At 40.3% G+C, this 25,626-nt stretch overlaps 1 protein-coding gene and 1 long non-coding RNA gene across 2 annotated transcripts in view; one reads left to right on the top strand and one right to left on the bottom strand.

Annotated features, from left to right (window-relative positions):
* Positions 1 to 25,626, top strand: part of SPART (spartin) — a 373,903-nt gene that overhangs the window by 109,183 nt on the left and 239,094 nt on the right. The gene's annotated exons all lie outside the window — the stretch shown is intronic.
* Positions 662 to 24,721, bottom strand: LOC141277027 (uncharacterized). The gene is made up of 3 exons (XR_012327592.1): positions 24,575 to 24,721; positions 5,320 to 5,553; positions 662 to 839 (listed from the first exon to the last, which is right to left on the bottom strand). It is a non-coding gene; the product is annotated as an uncharacterized lncRNA (long non-coding RNA).

Here is a 25,626-nt window from a genome sequence, read left to right as displayed (position 1 = left end):
TGATAAATACAAAACTTGTGAGTACAAAAATACAATATAAAATTTAGTTGCCAGGGAGGATACATGGACTGGAAGTACAGGTTCACATAGAAAGGAAGATGTAAACTGTCAATTTAAAAAGCACTTTTATGTATTTTTAAATGGATGATGGTGGGAAACAAATTTATATGGTATTAAAATTCCTTGATTACTGCTATAGACTGAATGTTTGTGTACCCTCATAATTTTTAAATTGAAAACTAACCTTCAATGTAATGGCATTTGGAATATTAACCAACCACCCTCTGGCATTGATCAGTTACTCATCTGTGATGTTGGTTAGACAAGGATAAGAGGGAGAGAGGAGAAAGTTTCTGATCCCTAGAAAAAGCCATACCTTGAAATTTCATTGGGAAGAAATGAGTACAAACTGCACAAACAGAGTAAATCAAAGCACATCAGTGTAAGCAAACTTATTCTGTAAATGGCCAAATAGTACCTATTTTAAGCTTTTCAGGTTGTATGCTGTAGAGTTTTTGTGACAACTTCACCTCTGCTGTTGTAAGCAGCCATAGACCATATGTAAACAGATAGGCCTGGCTGTGTTCCAATAAATCTTTATTTATAAAAGCAGACAGTGGGCTGGATTTAGCCAAATCCTGGTATAATATATGATCCACGATCCACAAGAAGACTGATGCTCTATTGGGCAGTAGCTGAATCTTGAAGTTACCTAAAGGGAATATTTGCCTCACATTGTCAATATGCAGACGTTTGGCTTGATACTTTGACCTGTCACTGAAGGCTAAGGTTCTCAAATCTTTTGGTGTCCTCAAAGCAGCTGGCCTCCCCCAGGTTTTCTGAGAGAGAGCAAGGAGAAAACCACAATGCCTTTATGAACTATTATAAGTCACACATTGTCACTTTTGTTACATTCTGTTTGCTAGAAATGAGTCATTAAGTCTGACCCTCAGAAAAGAAGAAATACCGAAGGCCAAAAAGCACATGAAAAGATACTCAACATCGCTAATTATTAGAGAAATGCAAATCAAAACTACAATGAGGTATCACCTCACATCAGTCAGAATGGCCATCATCAAAAAGTCTACAAATAATAAATGCTAGGGACAGTGAGGAGAAAAAGGAACCCTCTTACACTGTTGGTGGGAATGTAAATTGGTACAGCCAGTATGGAGAACACTATGGAGGTTCCTTAAAAAACTGAAAATTGAGCCACCATATGACCTAGCAGTCCCACTCCTGGGCATATATATGGAGAAAACCATAATTCAAAAAGATACCTGTGGGACTTCCTGGTGGTCCAGTGGTAAAGAATATGCTTTCCAATGCAAGGGATGAAGGTTCGATCCCTGGTCGGGGAACTAAGTTCCCACATGCCGTGGGGCAACTGAGCCCGTGTGCCACAACTACTGAGCCTGTGTGCTCTGGAGTCCGTGTGCCACAACTAAAGAGCCCATGCACCACAACTAGAGAGAAGCCCACGCGCTGCAACGAAAGATCCTGCATGCCGCAACTAAGACCCAGCTCAGCCAAATAAGAAAAAAAAGATTCATGTACCGCCCCCCACCACCGCAATGTTTATTGCAGCACTACTTAGAGTAGCCAAGACATGGAAGCAACCTAAATGTTCATTGACAGAGGAATGGATAAAGAAGATGTGGTATATATATACAATGGAATATTACTTAGCCATAAAAAAGAATGAAGGGATGCCATTTGCAGCAACATGGATGTACCTAGAGATTATCATACTAAGTGAAGTAAGCCAGAGACATATTATCATGTAATATCACTTATATGTAGAATCTTAAAAAATGATACAAATGAAGTTACATACAAAAGAAAAATAGACCCACAGTCATAGAAAACAAACTTATGGTTATCAAAGGAGAAAGGGCAGCGGAGGGATAAATTAGGAGTTTGGGATTAACATATACACACTACTATATATGAAATAGATAACCAACAAGGACCTACTGCATAGCACAGATAACTATATTCAATATTTTGTAATAACCTATAAGGGAAAAGAATCTGAAAAAGAATATATATACATACATATATAACCAAATCTCTTTGTTGTACACCTGACACTAACACAACATTGCAAATCAACTGTATTTCAATAAAAAAGGTCTGGCCCTCAGAATTCACCTGTTGAGGGGAGGATTGTCAGAGAATCTGTGGACATATTTTAAAGCTACTACCAAGTTGTTGTGATGTCTTGTTTTGGTTGATATGTTTTAAGAAATCCCACATATATACTTGGAAAATGGAGTCTTTTAATAACCTTCTCAGATAGTTTGTGGGTATTCTTAGATGTGACACCAGATGCTGGTTTCTGAAAAGTGAGTTGCATTATGGAATCTGAAACCATATCCATGAACTTTTCAAATTCTGTTACATTAAAATTTATTGGTTTATTTTGTACTTTAAATCGATATTTTACCCATATATTTTGTAATATGATGCATTTTTTAACATGATGCATTGGTAATTTGGAATATTGATTCACTGAATTATGCAGCTCTTTCAAATGTTGGCATATTTCATTGTACAGTGTAAACTGTTATATTTGTTAATGTTACTAATCATCAGAAAAGTCTTTGAGCATTGGAAAGCTGCCAAGCTTACACTGACAGATACAATTTTTCTAAAATTCTAATTTTCACTGCAAAGCTTGAATTTTATCCTTGGAAACAAAACTGTCAGTTGTTTTCCTTGAAGTGATGGTCTCATTGGTTCATTGTTGAGAAACTGTCTGCCAAATACCCAAGTCTAAATAAACATGATTCTTTACCAATTCAAGTAAAAAATGGTGTTCTGTGAAAAAAGTGGCTAGTTTAGCTCACAACTCAAACAACCATCTAAGTGCTTCTTTTTGAGACAAACATCATACTTCGGTATATAGTAGAGATGCTTTTTGCATACTTCCCATTTCATCAGAGTATAAAAAATGATGTACATCCAAGGGCCTACATTTAATAAAGTTAATAATTTATATTGCTTCATAACAGTCATTGTAAGGTGAAACTCTTCTCTGGCTTTTTTTTTTTTTCTCCTACCAGTAAGTGGCAGTGAAGTACAATGTACATTATAGTAGCGCACTGATTTCACATTAAACTAGTACATGATACTGGTACAGTTTGGGGCCATTGCCTTGATTTGTGTTCAGCCACCAACAGTTTTACCCATCATTGCTTCTGTACCATTGATGCAAAACAATGCAATGAAAAAGGCAAATAATGTCTTAGTATTATTATGAAAATAGTTTTGAATTTTCAAATACTCTGCAAGTGGCTTCAGGGACCCTCAGAGGTCCATGGCCTATACTTGGAGTACTGCTGTCCTAAGGTGTTGGCTAATAGCCAGTTTCTCCTGAGAAAGCCAATGAGTCTTCTCACAAGTTTTAACCTTGATCTTTTATCTCCCTGCCTCCACCCCTTGCCACCCCTTGCCACCCCCCATCTCCCACCACCAATGCCTTTACCCATTGGGCAGAGCAGTTGTACTTTTTTTTTTTTATAAATTTATTTTATTTATTTATTTTTGGCTGCATCGGGTCTTCATTGCTGCACGTGGTCTTTCTCTAGTTGAGGCACGTGGGGGCTACTCTTTGCCGCGGTGCACGGGCCTCTCACTGCGGTGGCTTCTCTTGTTGCGGAGCACGGGCTCTAGGCGCCCGGGCTTCAGCAGTTGTGGCACGCGGGCTCAGTTGCTCCGCAGCATGTGGGATCTTCCCGGACCAGGCCTCGAGCCCGTGTCCCCTCCATTGGCAGGCAGATTCGCAACCACTGCACCACCAGGGAAGCCCAGTTGTACTTCTTATCTTAGGAGAGACTGTCTTCTGACTTTTTAAGTTTTGTGGAGAATATTAGAAAAATATTTATTTTAAATATTGAAAGTTTATTTCATTCAAATGATAGAAGTTACCTTAAAATAATTTGTTTTTAAAAACAACCTACTCCATCTTGACTACAGTGGAGGACTGCCATATCCTTGTTATTAATGTGGGTGAATTTTCTAGGGTATAAGACATGTTACTAAGTCATAAAATTAAAAGTGAGAGGAATATGTTTTCCTAATTGGGTGCCGACCATTTATGTGCTCTTAGCTCATCTCTTGAAGGATAATTGACAAGTATCAGTGAATCAGAAATGGATTCACATACAAGTTGTGATGCCTTAGCTCAGCGGAATAGAGTCAGTAGAATACATGGTGTTCAGAGGGCTCTGTGAGACTTTGATACCTTTTTTTTTTCCTCATACTGGCTTGAATCTCTGTGCCATGTTATTTGTCATGGTATGCACTGACTGCTGAATCTTCTGTGTCTCTGAACTCAGTTTTTGCTGAGAGATTTCAGGTATAAAAGGAAAATCAAAATGGAGTTGGTGTTGACAAGAGACATATCTAAAATAGAGCTGGGAGGGAACTTAAGATGTGTGACTCAAGCACCTCTCAGCTTGGAGAAATCTGAACTTGGACCACTTCTTATCTTAACATAGGCACCCAGAACATCTGCCCAATGTTCCAGAAACTCAAGATGCTTATCCGACCCTTACTCTAAAACGATTTGTGACAGCCTATCCCTTAAGGTCAAATGTTTCCTTTATTGTACCAAAGTCAGTCATAGTTCTTGAACAACCTTGTGGTGGCTTTTGCCTTTATAAGCCCCCAACTCTTTCTGATCGCCAGGAACATTCTAAACGGTTTTATCAGAGTCTGTGTCTCCTGAATTGCAATTCCTAAGACCTCAAATAAAGCTCTTTGTTCTTTGCAGCCTCAATAGTGATTACTGTTTGACACAGGATAGATTATGCCTTTTCCCTTGACTTTTACTCGATGTGTCAAAACCTCATGCAGACCCTGTAGAAGTTTCCTACCTGGTAATAAGATTGGAATTAACATCTGCTTGATCATTTTTGTTGCACTAATCCACCTATATAAACTAGGGCCCTCATTTGCCCCTGAGGCCTAGTGTTCATGTCCTTAACTCCAGATATCCAAATGATGATTTATGCAGACCGTTTGGCTATATTCACACAAATTACATTGGGGGCCTTGGTGAAGCTAATGAAACTTAGTTAGAAAATGTCAACTAAACAGATTTTTTGCAACAAATTTCCTTTGCAGTGAAATCCTTCTTGCTGTTGGACAGGGACAGATCTAGGTTTTATAGGGCCTGAAACACATGATTTTGGGGTGCCTCTAAGAAAAAAAACTACAAAGTTATAAAAGGGATCTTCATTAAAATGAGGAAATAAATCACAACAAATTATGGAAGGCTTGAAGATTCAGAGATCTCTTTAGGCAACTTACCAGAAATGAATACATAGGAATGCTTTCTGATTAGAACCTTGCTTGCTGGTCCCTCCTAGGACATTAGGACATTCATAGCTCATGACATTCATAGCTCTGTGCAAGGGAGAGACCCTGAAGGGTCAGCTTCATTAACTTCACTGTGGATCCATGTTGGCGTTGAGAGAACTATCTATTCCAGACACTGCCACCTTTCAAATCCTGCTGTCAAGCATGGCTGTTTTTCAAGTGACCCTAAATCAGACAAAGTAGAATCCTGAAATATGTTGAAGTGACAAAGACACTTAGGTTCTTGCTTTTCATTAAGCATTTAAAATGTCATTTTAAAATGACATTTAAAAGTACTACTTATTCTAAAATTATATTATATTTAACATTATTAAACAAGAAAACCTCCCAGAGTGAGCCAAATACCATCTTTTTCTATAGGAAACTTGTAGCTGTTACTGAAAGGAGATGCTACAGATTTCACAAACTCAATTCATGACTCCCATTAATTTTTTAAAGAGGTCTGCCCCTTAGGAAGGCAATTTGAGAGGCAACAGTTTAATGAGCTCCACTGGAGATCAGATAATTCATTATCCCAAATATCATGTTTATTATATTAATAGATTTACATGCTAATAAAAGGACAAGTCCCTGTGCTTATGTTTTATAGTGAAAGTAAAACCCTTGGAAGGATGAGATTAGAGTGATGTTAGTTAAAACAGCCGCCGAGATCTGTAAGAGTGATCTTTTAAAGCATGCAGCAAGGTGGTCTCTTATAAGGGATTTTCGCTTTTCATCTGCCAAGGTTATTTAGTGGTATCCTCTCTTCTCCAGCATATCATTTACTTCAGTAAATGCGTAAGTACAAATAAGAAAATTGAATAAAAAAGTCTACAGAAAAATTTGTGAAAAAATTATATTTTATAAATACTATAGGTAATAGAGTCATAAAGAGTGAACACATCTATAATCCATCATCTTTTGTAACATCAGAGCAATATATGTGGCTTTTAGAGTGTGATTCTCATTACTTGGATAGAACTAGAACATTCTAATCATATGATTATTGAATCAACCATTCAGTTTATTTATTTATGTGCCACAGAAAAATCATGACAAATATCTCATCAATTAATTCATCAGCTAGACTTTGCAGTGGTTTGAATCAATGTTAGAGATAGCTGAAACCTCTATGTCCATCTCTTAATGAAGTATATTTGAGATCTATAATACATATTTTTAATTCAGTGTAGATAATGACAGAATCATAAGGCTCAGACTTGAAAAAGGATTGTAATTCATCCGTGCATCCTTCTGCCTTCAGACCTTAAATTTTCCAGATAGATAATATATCTGTTTTTAAGGAAGTTTACAGTATATTTTGTATACTACTTAATGATAACATTCACCATTAGAAAAATATATTTTATATTTAACATAAATTATTGATACAATGCCATAGATGAATTAAATTCTACAAGTGTTGAGTATCTATTCTAAGGTCAGTCCTAACCATGATAGAAGTTCCATGGAGGGTTACATGACAGAAGGATTACAAGTTGAAGGACTGGGATAGATTTCTCCAAAGGAGAAACACCCCAGTGAAACATTCAGTCATAATGACAATGTATGTGTCAATCTTTGTGGTCCCAACCATAAGCACTAAAGGAGGAAACCTGAGAAGATAAAGTTCAATGTTAACGGACTCATCTGGGGAAGGTTTAGAAAGACCTAGGTCTTGTCTAATGACATTGAAGGGAAGTTATATTTGGGTAGGTGGAGAGTAAAGGAAAGCCACATTTAAAATGGAAAGAACAGCATGGGCAACACTGTGTAGAAAACTTTTATTATCTATCTCATTAGGAGAGATAAAAAGATTTTTTTTTTTTTTTTTACTGAGAAATTATTCAGGCATCCCTTCGGTCTCTTCCTTTCAAGTTACATAATCCCAGATCCTCTGACCTTTCATTCTACACCCTATTTTCCAGCCCTCAGCCTTTTCTGAGACTCTCCAAGCTCTCTGTGTCTCTCATGAGCCATATGGCCTAGTGGATGGAGCCTCAATTAGGGGTTCGGGGTTCTGACTTCTACGTGTCATTCTTCCTACTGTGTAGTCTTGACCAGGTCCTTACAGGACCTCAATTTCCCTCTGTAATTTAAGGCACCAGATTATGGTCTCATGACTTCCTTCTCTCTCAAAATTCTGAGCCTTAAATTGTGAAGCCTAGCATTTGATATGAAGTTCTAGCCATGTGGAATAAGGTTAAAGGGTTAATTTCCAATCTCCTTCATCCTTCATCCATATTTCTCTTTGGACATTCCAATATCATAATTATCTTTAAAAACCCTGAGTCCAGAAAAAAGTCTAGTACCTACATAGAAACTGGGTTTCCTTGTCCAAGACTTTATCAACAAAAATGTCATTTGTATAAAATGACCTTAAGTTCCAACCCACCCTAAATATGGAGTAAATATATTTTCCTTTTAGGGATAATGACAATTTCTTTTTAAAGAAGGATTTAGGCTGCTGACCTATAAAGTACTTTAAATATTATGTTGTGGAGGATTGCACTGGAACAGTACTGAATGCAGATTGTTCTCTGACCACATCCTTCCTTACTGAATCATTCTTCAAGATGTTGTCTCTGTCTTTTACTTCTTTTTTTCCCCATTGTGCAGCAGTTAGGAAAATGAAGTTATGTCTTTTGCTACAAAGCACAAGCCAGTTATGTGTATGCTCCATCAGAATAAATTTCATCCGTCTTCCTTAACCTTGGATAACACAGAGTATTTTAACCTATTAAAGTAAGTATTTGATTAACAGGTAGGGTGTTTGGAAGTAGGGAAGTTCCAAAAACTGAGGCAAAAAATATTGCTTGAAATGAAATAGATGTACTGTAAAGAGGAACCATGAGTCATAGTCACAAAGATATTCCCCACCATGGTTAATGACCCGAGCATGGGTGCTGGAGTCAGATGGCTGGGCTTGAATCCCATTTCTACCACTTACTGGCTGCATTGCCTTGGTCAGTTAATTAACCTCCTCGAGTTATAGTTTTCTACTCTGTAAAATAATAGTGCCTGCATCACAGGTTGTTCTGAAGGTTGAAGATGGTAATGCAAATAAAGTGCTCAGCACAGTATCTGACAAAGTCAGAGGTCAATAAATATTAGCTGTTGTTATTGTTATTACCTGAGCTTGTAGCTGTTAGCATTGTGTTTGACAGTGAATAATAAAGACCCACAAGATAGAAGCTTGTTTCTGTTTCACATAGGGATCCGGGAATAGAAAGCCCAGAACTACTCCTTGAGGTCCCCTGGGACCTTGGCTCCTTCCAGTTCATTATCCCACCATCCCTAAGATGTGACCTTTGTCCCCATGATCCAAGATGGTGCTAAGAGCTTCAGCCATGTTCTCAGCAGCAGGATCGAGGAAGGGATAAAGAAAAATGGGAAAGATGTTTAAAAAAAAAAAAAGAAAAAGAAAAAAGGGAAAGTGGTGGCATGTCCTACTAGCTGTGTTTTAAGGAAAAATCTCAGGAGATGCCTGAGTGTTTTTTGCCCATAATATGTGAAGGACTGACTTTCATGACCATCCAACCCCATTTCAAATTTTTAAAGTATCACAAGAGTTATAGCCTACAGTCTCCTGGGGCTCACTATGACCATGGAATCTTTTTCTGTTATATGTCAACAATATTGATTAACTAAAACATAAAACAGTATGACTAAATTGAATATCATTTAGGGTTTTGTATCAGGCTGCCTTTGAAATGTTATTGTCTCAGTGTTTTGAATGTACCTGAATTGTTCAGATTTTAAACTCTGAAATCTAAAATATGATTTTCCTTCCCCTTTGGGAGTCAGTGGCAAGTTAAGCCCGGAAGGCAAGACTTACATTGTAGGCTGATTGTATAACAAATGCTCCATCAAGAGTGCTCTGGGGCAGAAGTGGCCAGAAAGGTTGTATGACAGAACAACAAGGTTATACGGCAGGAAGATTAGCTTTGCCCTAGGATTCACATGAATAATAGATGCAATGCAGAATTAAAAAAATGATTAAAAAATTTAAAAACCCACTGAAATGACAGCAACTCAAGGCCACACACCATCCTGGGTATGTACAAGTGGGATGGATCACTGTCACAGTGATGTCTGAAATGTGGTTTCTGTGCTCCCTCCTCTGTTAAATGACTATTACTTGGCTATTAATGAATAATGACTATTACTCATTAACATGAGCAGTAGGATCACTGAATATAAGGCAGCAGAGTGTAGTATCTCTTGGTCTACGGCATGTTATATTTTGTAACTGATCAAAATGGTACATCCAGGGACATCTTATTCAATATTTCTAATGACAATAAAACCTCTACTGATTCAGATTTCTAAATCCTAGTGCTGCTGCCTTCGCACAGCAATCAGTAGATCACAGTCTTGTAGAGATGATACAGAAGTAGGTATATTTGGGAGTTAAATACAAATTCGTTAACAGCATAATTGGACTAGTTTCGAGAAGCAAATATATTAGTTCTAAATATAAGCCCTAGTAATGACTAGGATTCAAGAACACAAAATAATTATCCTAAGAAGGATAAAGTCATTTTCTTGAGTTGAGATATTTCTTTTAAATCAGTTCTCCCATCTGCTGTAAGAAATGGGTTGATGGTGATGGACAGGATACTGGCTTTCAGATGGCAGGCTCACTACCCCTTTGGCTCATTAAATAGAGAAGCAAGAGTAAATGAACATTGCTTTTTCTTATCTAATGTTTAATGAGTATTAATGGGCTTCTTTTGAGTAGCTAATGTAATAAACTATAAAATATACAAATGGGGCTTCCCTGGTGGCGCAGTGGTTGAGAGTCCGCCTGCCGATGCAGGGGACACGGGCTCGTGCCCCGGTCTGGAAAGATCCCACATGCCGCGTAGTGACTGGGCCCGTGAGCCATGGCCGCTGAGCCTGCGCGTCCAGAGCCTGTGCTCCGCAACGGGAGAGGCCACAACAGTGAAAGGCCCACGTACCGCAAAAAAAAAAAAAAAAAAAATATATATATATATATATATATATACACAAATGATATCTCTATTAAATATTACCTATTAAATATCTTCCCACTTCCTGCTTGCTGCCAGAAGCCAGCTTTTATTAAGGGTGGAAACATTAACCTAAATACATGCTTATAAACCCTCTTTTGCAGTTAGAAGTGTATTGCAGTTGTGGCCAATGAAACAAAGGTGGAATTTGGCTGGGCTTTCTAGGAAAGCATTTGCTTTCCGGATAAAAATGGACAGATGCAACTGGCATTGCTCTTTTCCTTTCTGCCTTCCTCTTTCCTTGAAGGCATGATGTCTAGACCTGTAGCAGTTTTCTTGCAACCTTGAGGTGAAATGCACAAAGTAAAAGCCCCCAAAATGGCTGACTCTGGCTCCGATGTCTCTGAGTGCTGACAATGCTAGCAGCCTACTGCCTCCAGACTTCTTTTGGGTGAATCCCACTTATTTAAGTCACTGGGTTTTTTGCTATTTACAGTCAAGTGAATACCTAATTAAAACCCAGGCCCATATAGAACTTGTTGCCAATTGGCATTGCCATAAGAATCATGTAGAGTAGGATATTTCAGTGACTCATAAATGAGTTAAAAGGAAGACACAAACCTTATTTTTAAAGCTGGGCTGATAGGATGTATTAAAAATTATGGGGGTTACATTTATGCTGGTTACTCTCCATTTACCACCCCTTTGGTCCACTCTGTGCCCTTCTCAACCCTCCTCTGTGCCCTAGGAGGCTGATCCTATGAACTGCAACTCCTGACTCTGGCTTCTGTTTGGGTTCAACCAGTGGTCAGCACCAGTAGGAGACTGGAGGTTGGGAGGTGTAACAGGTAATATCTCAACTCAAGAACTGGATTTTCCTTTTTAGAGTAACTGTTTTGTGTTCCTGAATCCAATGACTAGGACTTAGTACTGATGTTTAAAATGAATATATTTGCTTCTCAAGGTTAACCCAATTATGCTGTTACCTTGCATTTGTATTTAGTTCCCCAAATACCTAATTCTGCATCAACTCTGTAAGCCTGTGATCTACTGATTGTCATGCAAAGGCAGCAGCACTAGGATTTAGTGATCTGAAGCAGCAGCGATTTTATAATCAAACAAAAATATTGAATGAGATGTGAATAAGGTAAATGGTGGGAGAGAGAGGTTGTGCTGTGTTTTCCCTGTTCCATCGCTGCTTTGGGCAGAGTTTTCTGGCAAAATCTGGATTCCTCAACTCCGTGGGTTCCTGAAATGTCTTATCTTCCCTGTCACTCTGGGTCCAAGAGTGGTAACCACTTATTCTGGCTAATTTCTAGGGGCATCAACATCTTCTGTCAGTTCCTTACCTTGACCCACATTTTTATGAAATTTCGTTGAACCACCTGATTTAGATTCTGTTTCCTGTCAGGACTCTGTCTGATACAATATTCTTATACCCACATTTCTAAAACTGATGTTAATTTATTTGATGAAAACCAGCAAATGTCTTTAAAAAAATTGTCTGGATTTGGCATGTAACTCAACTGAAATTGTATTGATTTGTGTGGCTAAGTGAGCAGTGTGATCCATTGTTCCAAATTAACTCATTAAGGGCAAAGGGATTTTAATATTTGCTAATATATTTATATTCCATTCTCTTTTTATGGCAATGATGAACAGTCTAAGAAGTTCCAAACTTTATTTCAACTGCAAAGATATGTTGCCTGGAGTTAGGTATTCTGATCTAATATAATATTTACAAAGTAATTTTATAATAATTTCTAAGTTAATCCTAACAACCTTCCTATGAACAGGGTCAATGTTATTACCAATCCTTATTTTAGAAGTCTTGTTTCTGAACAAGGAAGAAGAATGTTCCCCAGCTTATACCACTTGCCAGTTAAGGTCTGGAGCACAGGGTTCCTTGTTCTTGTTCTTGAGGTACTGCTTTAGCTTCCCTTCAAAAATTAATTCACTGTCTAATTCACTGTCACGCAGGGCAGAGCATGTTGCGTGTCTTGCCTTCCTGACAGCAACCCATCATATTTAGTGTGTGTTTGTTGATTGTTTCTGGTTGCTTTGACAATGCCAAGAAATAATGGATGGTCCTATGATCTTTTTTTTCCTCTCAGTTCTCTTATTTTCTTTCTTCATATGGACTACTGCACTGAACCCACTGCTACAGAGACAGAAAAATAGAGATTCTGAGGTAGGAGTGGAATTTTCTAAAACTTCTGTGAGTTCTACTTGTCCTCCCTAAGAGAGGAGTAAGTGATGGATGATGGCTCGAAGGCCAAATAGTGCCCTCCTGCCTTAGTCTCTCAACCTGATCTTTTTAATAAAGCCTTTAGAATTGTTTCAAAAAGCAACAAACCCATTTAGCCCACATGCACACACTGATATGTTTAACTATTTTTTCTAAACATGGGAAGGCTGAGTTCACTTGCCACATGTGGGATACTTGTCACGAAAGGAAGAAAAGGTTCGTTGGGAGACTCTGCTGTGATTTGTACAAGTCATGTTCATTGCATGAAGTGATCAAGATAATAAGCTTTCTTTGCGGTCCTCCCCTAACCACTACCAGTTTCTATCAAAAGTGGGACTCACAATCTTCTCCCCAAAACGTTCTTCCTGGGTTTCTTATGCCCATCATTTGTTCCATTGCCCATACATCAGGAGTCATTTTTTCTTCATGTATGTCTTGTACAGCCAACGGGGGAGAGGATTCATTCTCCTTTTCCTTTCCTAAACTGCCTGAACTCAGTGAAATCATGGATTCTAAAGACTAGCAGAGAGCTATTTGGGGTAACAAAATCACAGTTTCTTAAGAGAGTCACAGGTTTGGATGTGTATGAATCATGCATTATCTTTCTGTGACTCCTGTTCCTTCACCTACTCGCTAAAGGTTAGTGTTCCCCAGGGATCCATCTTTGGGCTTCCGGTTTTCTTACTGTGTCTTCTCTGGGTGACTTCTCTCAAGTGGATACATTCTGTTGCCGCCTGTGCAGTGATCAGTTTAGCACATCCCTCCGCTGAGCTACAAACCCAGCTGCCTAACTATTGGGTATGTCCACTTGGACGTCCTACAGGCAACCCAAAAGCAACATGTTTGAGTTGTATTCCCTTGCAATCTGGTCCTCCTCCTATATCCCTGTCTTGATGACTGGCACCTCTGCCCTCTGGTCCACCTAAGTCAGAGGTCACCAGGAGTCATCACAGTCTCCTCTCTCTCATTTTCAGCCCTCCATCCTTTCTCTTTCTAACTGCAATCCATTTTCTCCTCTCCTTCACGACTGCCCCTGCTTTATTCTGCTTCATGCAGGGTTACTGCAAGAGTCTCCTAATTAGTTCCCTCACTCTTCCTCCCTCCTCAGGACCCATTTCAATTCATCTTTTGCACTGCTGCTATTCGACTCATGTAGTTCCCTGCTTAGAACCCATTATCGAATACAGAGCAAGCACCTTATCTTGACCCACAGGGTCCTAATGATCTGGCCACTCTACAGCTGTAACTCCTGCTATTCCTCCATACGTGGGTGCCCTTGCCCTGATGTTTCTCTGTTTTTGTGATTTTACACCTGACATTTCTTTCCTTCAAATTGCCTTCCCCATCTTTAAGTCTAGCAAACTCCTACTCAGACTTTTAAGAGCACTCTCATTTTATTTATTCTGTTTCCTTCCGTTCTTATTTCATTGGTGCAGTCTATGTCTCTGAGATATTAATGACAGGTTTTCTTTGTAAATTATCTTCTCCTTGCATTGTTTCTATTTCTTCTGAGTATCTTCTTTCCCCTATTTATTTACTTTAATCCTCAAACATCCAGCAATCCTTGTCTGTCTGGTCCTAATTAAGAATGAGGCCAACAGTTGTTGATTGGAAGTTCTGTGTGAAAATAACTTCCTTGTTTGTTCACTGCCGGGCTTCACTCTAGGGTGATCTGGCTGCCCTGTTTCATTAGGGACCCCCAATCCTTCTCCCTCGGGCTGGTCAGATTCTGTCTCAGGCTGACCAGAACTGTCTTCCATTCTCCTGCGTAGGGGGCCTGGGCCTGGCTCCCAGTGGTCTAGAAGGCTTATGGATGATGTGGGCTAGGCAGGGGTCTTCTAAGTCCCTAAACTTTTGCCTAATTCTTGTTTTTACGACAGTGATCTCACCCGTCGTCAGCTGTGCTCTGTGTTTCCTGTCCAGAATACCTCTGGTTCACCCTCTCCAGGGAGTAAACCTCTGGTCTTTGGCAAAGGTGCTTCTTAAATATAATACTATTTTAACCAATCTTGCTGTCTTCAGCCTCACTTTTGCCCTTCCTTTTAGAGGCAGCTGGTACTGCCAGTTCCTGACTTGCTCTGAGCTTCTGTGGGAAAATCACGTTGCTTCTTGGTTTCCACTTCTGCTACTGTGGATTCCAGCAATCTCTGGACGAAAATGTCACCTGCTTCTCCTCTGTTTGTTTTTTCGTGCTCATGTGTTGTGTTCACGACTGTTCCTCAGTTCCAGTCCTCTTTCTTGCTATGGTTTATATCTTCAGCTGTCGTTTAGTGGGAATTAAAGAGAGAACAGATGTAAATGCCTGTGTTAAAGCCCACTTTAGCCAGGATAGCCCTCAGTGTTTTATTCCCCAGCACTGGCCTTCAGTAGAAACTCGGTAAAAGTTTATTGGATGAATAAGTGAAATCTGCGTATAGAGAGGAAGCCTCAGGTTACGTACACATTCCCTGCTTAGCTGTGCATTCTGGTACCCAGAGAAACTGCCAGAGGTAAAAACGAAATTATGTCTCTCAAGCACATACTGTACTCCTGGACTTTTGACGACAAATCTTTGTGTCTCAGGCCTATCCTGAAAAGTCTGGCGATGCTCCAAAAGTGGGCAGCACTGGATGTTTAGGAAGTCCATTCTCTTTACATGAGTGACTCAGTCTTGGAACTGGAAGTTACATGTGTCCTGATGCCTATAGCCCTCAGCTCTTGAGACTAGGTCAGTCTGTGAAACACCAGGATAGTTGGTGTGAATTTTACTCTACAATTTTGAGTGTAAACATTTAACATTCTTTTAAAACCCTTAAGTCAAGATTAATCTTCAAGCCCCCAACCTACCAGGTCACCATCAAATTCCATCTCAGGCATAATGGAGACCCCTTCCTTTATGTCTAGGTGGACAGAGGGGTTTCAGCGTCTGGGAAAGAGCCCCCCTCACTCCTCACTGGACTATGTCCAAGCCCACGGGGTCCTGGAGGGTGGAAGCCCTGCTGCTCTGGGTCAAGGTCAAGCATGGGTCTTTAGTGACACCTCCATGGCCTCAGCAGCCAGCGTACCATCCACAGCATTCCTGATCCACCCCTTTAGAAGTTCTGCCACCCGGTAGCATCTTGACAAGGGAGTGGAGGGATGGGCCACCCCCCTATTCCCTTTCCCAGTACAGGGGCAGAAGGAGCACATGGAATCTCCTTCAAATCTCCCTGCTAACAGTGGTGTCACTCTCCATCCTCTCCTCCTCCAGGATTATCCTGCATAACCTTTCTTAGATTTTAAAACACAGTGCTGGTCTTTCTTCAGAAGGATGTGGAAGAATGAGAGGGTAAAACTAGTCAATTTGTTTTCCTTCATTGACAGACTTGGGAAAACCAGTATTCTCAGGGATAATCAAAAACAACTGATGATGAGTCTTATTTTTTTAGATTCCACATGTAAGTGATAAAGTATTTGTCTTTCTTTGTCTGACTTACTTTACTAAACATAATATTCTCTAGGTCCATCCACGTTGCTGCAAATGGCAATATTTAAGGGGAAAGGGATGGGAGAAGGACAGATTAGATTAACAGATACAAACTACTATACATAAACTAGACAAGCAACAAGGATTTACTGTATGGCACAGGGAATTATATATAATGTCTGTAATAACCTATAATGGATTATAATCAGAAAAAATAACTGAATCACTATGCTGTATAGCTGAAACTAATACAATATTGTAAATCAACTATACTTTAAAAAAAAACAGAAAAACAAACAAACAAACAAAAAAACCTGACTGATGATTAGAACAAAGACTTTGAGCCCAATCAGGAGGGTATGTCTATTGGAAACCTTCCCAGCTGCACTGAAGTCCACTTACTTTTCTTCCTAAGTTGTAATTGATCAGTGTCCCTCCTCCCGTGCTAGGAGACACATCTTACAGAAGGATTTCTCTAATTTTGCTTTTATTCTTTCTATATTAAATTCTAGCCAGATGCTGGGGAATAAAACAATGACATAAAGAAGTGGATTTAACACAGGCATTTATCTGGTGAGGGCTGAAAATAATATAATTACCACTCAGTTCTGTTTTATTCTTTAAGGGGTGAATTTTTCTAATGTTTCTTTCTTGATTAAATTCCTTTCTTGTGTCTTTTTTGTAATTGTTGTGAGAGGGATGAAGAAAAGAAAATAGTACATTTGAGCAGTGGCTCTGGACCTTGACTGTGCATTGGAATCACCAAGGGAGTTTACAAAATACTAATGCCTGGGGAACTAAACCCCAGGAACTCAGATTTAATTGGCCTGGGATGCAGCCTGGATGTGGGATTGTTAAGCACTCCTCACCTGATTCAAATGTGCAGGAAAGACTGAGAACCAAACCTTAAACTATACTTAAACTGTAAAAATAGATGACTTGTAAAACAGATAGCTAGTGGGAAGCAGCTGCATAGCACAGGGAGGTCAGCTCGGTGCTTTGTTTCCACCTGGAGGGGTGGGATAGGGAGGGTGGGAGGGAGACGCAAGAGGGAGGGGATATGGGGATATATGTATACATAGAGATGATTCACTTTGTTAAACAGCAGAAACTAACACACCACTGTAAAGCAATTATACTCCAATAAAGATGTTAAAAAAAAATAGATGACATTCTACCTTAAGTAAACCAGCAAGTCACTAAGTTAGTAGCAGAAATTTAGGGAATGAGCATTTAATCCCAATAAAAATTCTGGGCACAGAAGTGCATTTTACGGTTTGCTTTGGTTTGTTTTGTGTATGGATGTAGCCAGCACAACCTGGCATGCCACAAAGGCGTTGTATGGGAAGCATTTGGAAGCAGTTAGGAAGTCATTTTCCTGTTATGCTCTAATCCCAGAATTTTCTTCACCATTGCCAGTTTCCCAGGCAATGTTTGGCTTCCCCAACTGTTGATTTCCCCAGGGTTTGCATTCAGCTCTCACAGATCATAGACTTCCTGGAGCAGGCTGATGGAGGTGGAGATTTTCTCAGAAGGAAACAAAAGCCAAAGGATGTTCCTGGTAGAGAGGGACCAGACTTCAATACATCTCCTTAAAGTGCTGACTGAACGTCTTCAATGGTCTCTCTCTGCTTTCTCAAATTTCGCCCAGAGCTCTAACCCTACTTTTGGCTTGCTATATTTTTGTTCATTGATTTTGTCCACAGTGTTCCAAGGATGCATTCAGATTTCTCTGCATCTGATTCACAACTGTAGACACCCAATCCTAAATTAATTTTAGTGAACTTGTGCTCTATTTATTGATGATTTTGACCACGCAGTCATGGCTAGAAGAAAGCTTTCATTTGAAAAATAATAATGTGACTAATAATGGATGTAGATGTGGAGTTTACTAACACTCAAAACTGTAAAAAGGAGAAAATAGAAAGACCACGGATTGTGATTTGTAGAACTGGATTTATCAGAGGAGATTGGTAGGAAGCACCGGCCATCTTGACAGTAAATCAGGAGACCTGAGCCCGACTGCTGCTTCTATTCTGCAATAACGGGTGGCCTTGGGTAACTCAGTGACAGCACTGTGCCCCTGGTTCTTCATACAAAAATAGAGTTCATGGTATCTTCCCTGTCTACCTTCCAGGATTGTTGTAAAGAGTTTATTTACGTAACTCTTTTCACCACATCCCATTACTAGGCTGCAGGGCTGATTTAATTTTGTTTTGATACTTTAACATATAGAGTGGTGTTCAAATTTTAATATACATCAGAATCACCAGGAGGGCTTGTTATGACAGTTTTCTGGACCCCATCTTCAGAGTTTCTGATTCATTAGATGTGGGCAGGCTCCCAAATTTCTATTTCTAACAAGTTCCCAGGTGATGCTTGCTGATGCTGCTGGACCACACCTGGAGAACCGTGACTCGAGAGCTTGTTTCCTCATGTACAAGGCACAGCAAACCCTAGTGTTGTGACCTGAATTGTGTCTCCCCCTCTAAAGCCATATGTTGAAGCCCTAACCCCATTGTGACAGTACTTGGAGATGTGCCTTTAGGAAGGCAATTAAGGTTAAATGAGGCCCTAGTGGATTGGGGGCCTCATCCAATAGGAGTGGTGTCCTTATAAGAAGAGCAAGAAATACTTCAGCTTAAATGAGACCATGCAACCCTCCAAGCCTTTCCCTTCTCCCGTCACAATTTATTCATTATCTGTACTTACCTGAAAACCGTTAGGTGACAGAACTAAAGTGCATGGTCTGATTTAAGCTGAAGTGTTAGTAGCTGATAGTATATTACCCTACCAGGACTTCCAGATTAATCAACACTTTGTTGCTCACTTCTTGAGTGCCAGACCCCAGGATAATTACTGGGTGCATATTGGTGAGTAAAGCGTACATTATCCTTGCTTTCATGGAGCTTGCGGTCTGAAGAATGAGGAAAATAAATTTCAGACAGGTGAATGGAACCAGTAGGTGGAGAAGATGCCTCTTTGATCCCTTTAAATATTAGAGGAAGAAGGCGGAAGCTTACTGATGGGGGTCCTTGAGTCTCCTGTCCCTTGTGTCCACCAGGCCCAGTTCTGCCACCTCTCACAGAGGCATCTAAATTGTTGGGTGAAATTGATGGCTTCCAATCCTAGGGTCTTGAAAAAACAGCATTATTTTAGCTAATATTTGAGTGCTTACCAGGTGCCCAAGTCTGTTCGAAGAATTTTACATATATTAATTTACTTAATCTACATCAGCCCATGAGTTACAGACCACTATTATCCCATTCTGCAGATGACAAAATGGAGGCATAGATGGGCTACCTAATTAGCTCATGGTCACATGCTGTTAAAGGGGGGATGGAGTCTGAATGTGAAAGGGCCTTATGCTCAGTGACAGTAAACAGTCTCCTGGACACCCTGTCATTTCCCTGGTGATGTTCCCTATGCTTTCTCAGGGTGGGTTGTGGGAAACTGTTGAAGGAAGACATGCATGTCGTTTAGTCATTGTTTTAGGTAAAGACATTGTATTTTTCCTCTTCAAAATCTGTTGAATCTGTTATGTTTACTTATAATAAGTAAGATGGATTTGTGCTATTAAGTAAATATAGGTAACTTCATATGTAACTTCGTATCACTGCAGGAACTCTCACAGCAGCCTGTCTGCTTGAAAATATGCTTCTCTGACTTTTGAACCACTGGACCAGAAGCAGAATCTCCCAATTAAAATGCTTTAGTGTTCCTAGCATACACGAGTGGGTCTTAAAGAATTATTGGTTTACACGATGTCTCAGTGACTCAAGCGAAACACTCAGACATTTTATAAGCACACAGTACAATTACCCAAAGGAACTGAATTCAAATAAAATACTAAGGTTATACCTATTTCAAAAAAACTTCTACAAGCTAGAGAGAGGCTGACAGCCCCAGAGATTTGTGAATCACGTAGTGTAAAAAAAATGCGGGTAGCTTTGGAAGATATACCTCCTCTCATTTATTACTTTTACCCACAGTCTTGCTAGCTCCTGAGGAACGTATTCCTAACCCAGGCTACACACTAGAATCACCTGGAAATCTCTTAAAATTCCTTCTTCCAATGCCCAGATCAATGATATCAGAATCTCCAGGGGTGGGACCCAGGCATCCATATTTTTTAAAGATCTACAGGCAATTCTGATGCGCAGCCAAGGCTGAGAACCACTTGGGAGAGAGAGGACTAGAGACAAATAGCAATGCTTTCCTTCCTGCAAGTGTTGAGGAAATATTAATGAGCACCCTGGCATTTGCCTGATCTCCATCATCTGGGACATTCTGCAATAATTTATACAAGTAATTTAATTAACATGAAAGCAAAAGCAAAGCATACCATGAACACCTAGATTACTCATAAACTGACTATACTCAGCTTTCCAGTAGATTCTGACATTTTGAAAGAGATAGAATTAACTACATGATAGAGGTTTAATAAAACCCTCACTGAATGAAGGTTCTGTTACCTGATAGGTGCAATGCATACAGATGAGGTAGGCAAGATGGAAATCTTACTATTGAGGAAATCTGTACAAGCAGAGAGTTTAGAAAATTTACTTATAATCTATCTGTTCATTTGAGCAGATATTTTTAGCAGGGTGGTAATAATCTATCAGCCACTTCACCTAGGGATTTAGCTTTAAGGTAAATTGTATTACATTTCAGGTACTAAACAATTTAACAAAAAAACTAGTTTTGCATCTGAAAAAGTGATTTCTTTAAATTGTTGGGTCAGGAACTGTTGCCACATTGTGAATCAGCGATACAGCCAGGAAAAGCATTAGCAATCAAGATCCATTTAGAAATATATGTCTTGACTTTCTGAATGATAACCACAGAGTTCTCTGACTTTTCCTTTCTTTAATATATTCTCCTTTTCTTAATGAGTTTATTAGCTTCCTAAATACATACGTGTAATGATTAAAGGAGGGCTGTGGAATCAGATAACATGCATGCAGTGTCATCCCCACCAGTGCCTAGCTTTATGACTTTACAGTACCATCTTTGTGCTACAGTTTCCTCAGCTGTAAAATGGGCACAATGAAAGAACCTGACTCATAAAGTCATTGTGAGAAGAAATGAGTTACATGTGGAATTCTTAGAATGGAGCCTGGCGCATGGTAAAGACCATATGCATGTTAACCCTGCTAACAGGGACAAAGGTCCCATTTATGGAACCACACACTTCTCTTTCCCTTTTTTTTCTTGCCTTTTGGCTGCCTCCAGGCCATTTCACTGTTAATTAGCACCTCTGTCTTATCATGAGTGACAGAAATAAGGAAAGAAAATCAAGACAGTTGATTTTGGTACTAATTACCACCTAGTTAAAAAAATAAAAAGGCTGAAGCCATTAGCATAAATGAGATTTGGGGTTGCCTATAGAATTCAGTTATCTGTGTTCCTCCCAGACCCTGCAATTCTCTCTCAACTTGCCCTTGACATGGATAACTGGAGGTTGGTTATCCAAACTAATGGCTCAAAAATCTGGATATACTTTAGAAACATTAGGATGTTTTTTAAAATACCTTTACCCTGGCCTCATCCCAGGTCATTGTCACTGGAATCTCCATATTGTCTTTTTTAGAAGCTCCGAGTGTAATTCTGATGTACAGCCAGGATTGATTAAGATTGACCTTGAGGGGGATTTCTGATGGCCTTTAATAATTTAGGGAGAGTGATCGCTGTGATAGGTTTGAATATCACAGATGCATTGCTCCTGGTTCTTGGTTAAATTCCCTGTGCAAGGTCATCTGATAGAGTGGAAGCAGATCTTCAGCCCTATCTGGGCTCACTCATGTCCCTACTCAGACCAGACATTGTAATTGATGATTTGAATCATTTCCTCATCAACATTCTTGATTACCTTTTCTTCTGAGATACACCACCAGCCCCAGATCATTCCCCAAATCTTCTACTGTCCTGCCTCGGGGCAATCAAACACTGCTAGATAAAAACATCGCTGTACTTTGGAGACTGTTGCCATCACACATCTGAAGTCTTCCCCATAGTCAGCCTTTCTCTCAGTCATTTCCGTTGGTGTCTGTCACAAACATCCACAATCCTCCAGCTTCCTCCCTAGTCCCTGGCCTCCAGACCTCTCACTCTTTGGATTATTTGCTGCTGCCATTCCCATCCACTAACTTATCTACTGTCCCTGTGCTCATCCTTGCCTTCTCCCTCTAGTTTCAAAGGACATATCCTTACTCTTGTACAAGAGCAACCCCTCCTTCCTCTCTGAATGCCATTGTTCCATCAACACTTTCCTGGAATTTATATTTTCAAGCTTTTCCTCATCATTGGCTCTTTTTCCATAATCCATAAAAATGCATTTAAGTGTCAACCCCCCCAAACTCTTCCTTGAGCCTGCATCGTCCCTTTACTGCCCCCATCTCTCCTTTGCTTCACAACCAGGCTTCTTGAAAGGTTAATTCACATTGCCTATTCTACTTCTTGATCTCTGCATTCATTTGTGTTGGTCTCAGCCTATTGATGGTGATGCTATGGGCTAGGAATGCCTGAGACCCTCGCCTGGGACCATACTGCTTGTGATGAGCCCCACAGACATTTCCCTGACCACACCAGTGCTGTGACTGGACCAGCCCTTATGGTTCTTATTATGATTGTAGGACACACCTCAGCAACAACAATCGGGGAACTTTGAAGAATAGATTTATTACCCACAAATCCGAAAGGTACATGGAACACCCAGGGCCACACAACGAGGTCTTGGATAGAGGGAGGGGGAGGAAGTGTGGACCTTGGACTTGCCTTTATTAAGGTCCAAGGGTAGGGTGTCTAGGGTTTCACAGGCTCACTCTTTACTGGAACAGTTAAAATGCAGGAGTGGGAATTAGAGAGCAGGAAGGGAAAAGCGAGGTCACTCAAGCCATCAGTTATCTAGGCTACCCTAGACCTTCTAAAAGAGGTACTTCATGGGTGGGGATTGTCTGGTTCCTTATCTAGCTGGTTTGCTAGTAGCTGTGTCATACAGCATGCAATGTGTTTACTCTTGATGGATGTCTTTGAAATGAATGCCTCCTCGATCAAAAGCCTAATGTCCATCGCTTATATTACAATCAAAAAAATCTTCATGTCAGCACTTACACTACATCACTCTTACACCCTCTGTAATCTGTCTTTCGTCCTCACCTCCTGATAACGTCTCTTTGACAAAGACCATCCATGACTGTCATAACATCCAATCTGAACAATAATTTTCAGCTCTCTTGTTATTAAACTTCTCTTCTGCATCTGACACTGTTGGTCATTCCCTCTTCCCTGGAATTTTCTACTCTCATGGGCTCTGGGGGAAAACCTCTTGCCAATTCTCCTTCTTCCTCTCTTACCCTTCCTCACTGACCTCCTTCATAGTTCCTGTTCTTCTAGCCACCCCCAATCTCTTGTTCTTCCCAGAGGTCCTTTCTCAACTGCTCTACTTCCCTGTCCACATCGCCTCCTTGGGCCTCCACATCTACTCAGGACCTCCACAGTGACCTGTCTACTGATGGCTCCCAAATGCACGTTCTTAGTTTGCTCATCTTTCCGGACTTGGCTCAGCAGTTGTTGCCTGTGAAAGCTTCACTGAACACCAGGGAGCTAGGTGTCTTTCCTCAGAGCCTTCCTGAGTTTAATCACTTATCAAGTTATATCATAACTATCCATTTATAAGTCCCCTCCCATGACAAAGGACGTGTGCTCTGTCTTATGCATCTTTGTGCCCCCACCCCTTGCTCTACGCCTGACATAAAGCAGATGCTCAATACATCTTTTTGAACTGTTAAAGCGTTTTATAGTTGCTTGATCAATCGAATAACTTCATGGAGTTTCAGTAAATGTTTAGAATAGTTATAGGGCACCTAGAAATACACGTTGAGGTCTAGCAATGGGTTCTTTTTGCTTTGTGTTTGTGTGTGTGTGTGGTACGCGGGCCTCTCACTGTTGTGGCCTCTCCCGTTGCGGAGCACAGCCTCCGGACGCGCAGGCCCAGCAGCCATGGCTCATGGGCCCAGCCGCTCCGCGACATGTGGGATCTTCCTGGACCGGGGCACGAACCCGTGTCCTCTGCATTGGCAGGTGGACTCTCAACCACTGTGCCACCAGGGAAACCCTTTGCTTTGTTTTTGTTTTCCTCCCCACTGAGTCTGCACTGTTGCTGGGAGAGCACATGCATTCGAAAAAACAAAGCTTTTGAAGCCAGACAGTTCTAGGTGCAAATTCAGGCTCTGTAATGTCTTAGCTGTGTGACCATGATTTCTTTGAGCCTCAGTTTCTTCATCTGTTATGTGAAGAGAATAACGCCCACTCTTTACTATTGTAGAGGAGATTAAATGCCAGAATAAACACAACCCTTTAGCACAGCCCTTTAGTAGCTCTCACAGAGCAGTGACACAGTAAAGAGTCACTAACATTTCTCATGTCTGCTATGTTATTTTTCAATTAATAATGTTTTTATGATTATAGTAGAAACACATGCTAATTATAAGACAATTTACAAAATACAGAAAAACATAATGAAATCATTAAAACCACCTTTCTATCCAGTGAAACCACCAGTAGACAGTTGGATAGATGAATCTGGAGTCCAGGAGAGAGGCCTGGGCTGGCTGGATATACAGATTGGGAGTCCTCAGTAGATACATGTGAATCAAACCTGGGAGAGTTGACGAATTAACTCAGGGAGAATATGTGGGGTGAGAAGAAAAGAAAGCTTAGGATGTAGTCCTAAGATGAGCCACGTGGGTAAAAAAATATGTACAAGCTCCAAACTTCACAAAAGTCTGGCCTCAATGCAGCTGGATGATGAGCTGGTAGCTCCACAATGGAAGGAAACAGATTAACTCCAAACAAAATACTTTCCCCATCCCTGGTGTTCCTTTAAGTACCTTTTCCTTTTCTTGGTGGAAACTCCCTTTCTTCAAAACCTTTCCATAACCAGAGCCACAGGTCATGGGAAGCTTGGGCTCTGCCCCATCTGGTGGGATTGCCACCCCAGAGGAAGAGGTGCCTTTTCTTAATTCAATAAGGCACTAGCTGGCAATGACCCCATCAGAGATCCATTGTTCTATTACCTTCTCTCCACAGCCAAAGCTGTTATGGATCAAGTATGATGTTTTTTATATATTGATCAAAACTCATTTATACTAGAGTGCTTCCTTAGTCAACATATATCCCCATTAACACTTGTATTTGATGGTTTCCTTGATGAGCAACTCCAGGGAACCCCAGCAGTATTGAATTCCATGTTATGTTCCAAGGGATGCTATTCATATAGAATGCAGTAAATATTTATGAGAAATTAAAGGTTCTGTCCTTATTTGAAAGAATATAAATCTGGAGGAAACGGGAAAGATTTTCCAGTGGGGAGATTTTCTGAGTGTGTGGAACTCTCTCCCAGAGATCTCTGAAAGATGGTGACTTCTCAATTTGCCTTGAAAGAAGCCTTAGATATCTGAAGGCCACTTTGGGGTGGGCATTCCTTAGAAGGACTGCTCCAGAACTTTCAGACCCATCTCCACAAACAGGTGAAGGCAAGGTCATAGCGACCACACTGGTTGCCCACCCGACAACCGTTTCCTTCTTTC

The sequence above is a fragment of the Tursiops truncatus genome, chromosome 18, assembly GCF_011762595.2.
Source record: "Tursiops truncatus isolate mTurTru1 chromosome 18, mTurTru1.mat.Y, whole genome shotgun sequence".
Classification (NCBI taxonomy): Eukaryota; Metazoa; Chordata; class Mammalia; order Artiodactyla; family Delphinidae; genus Tursiops; species Tursiops truncatus.
The sequence above is the reverse complement of the archived record's forward strand: the minus strand, read 5'-3'. Positions and strand labels throughout refer to the sequence as shown.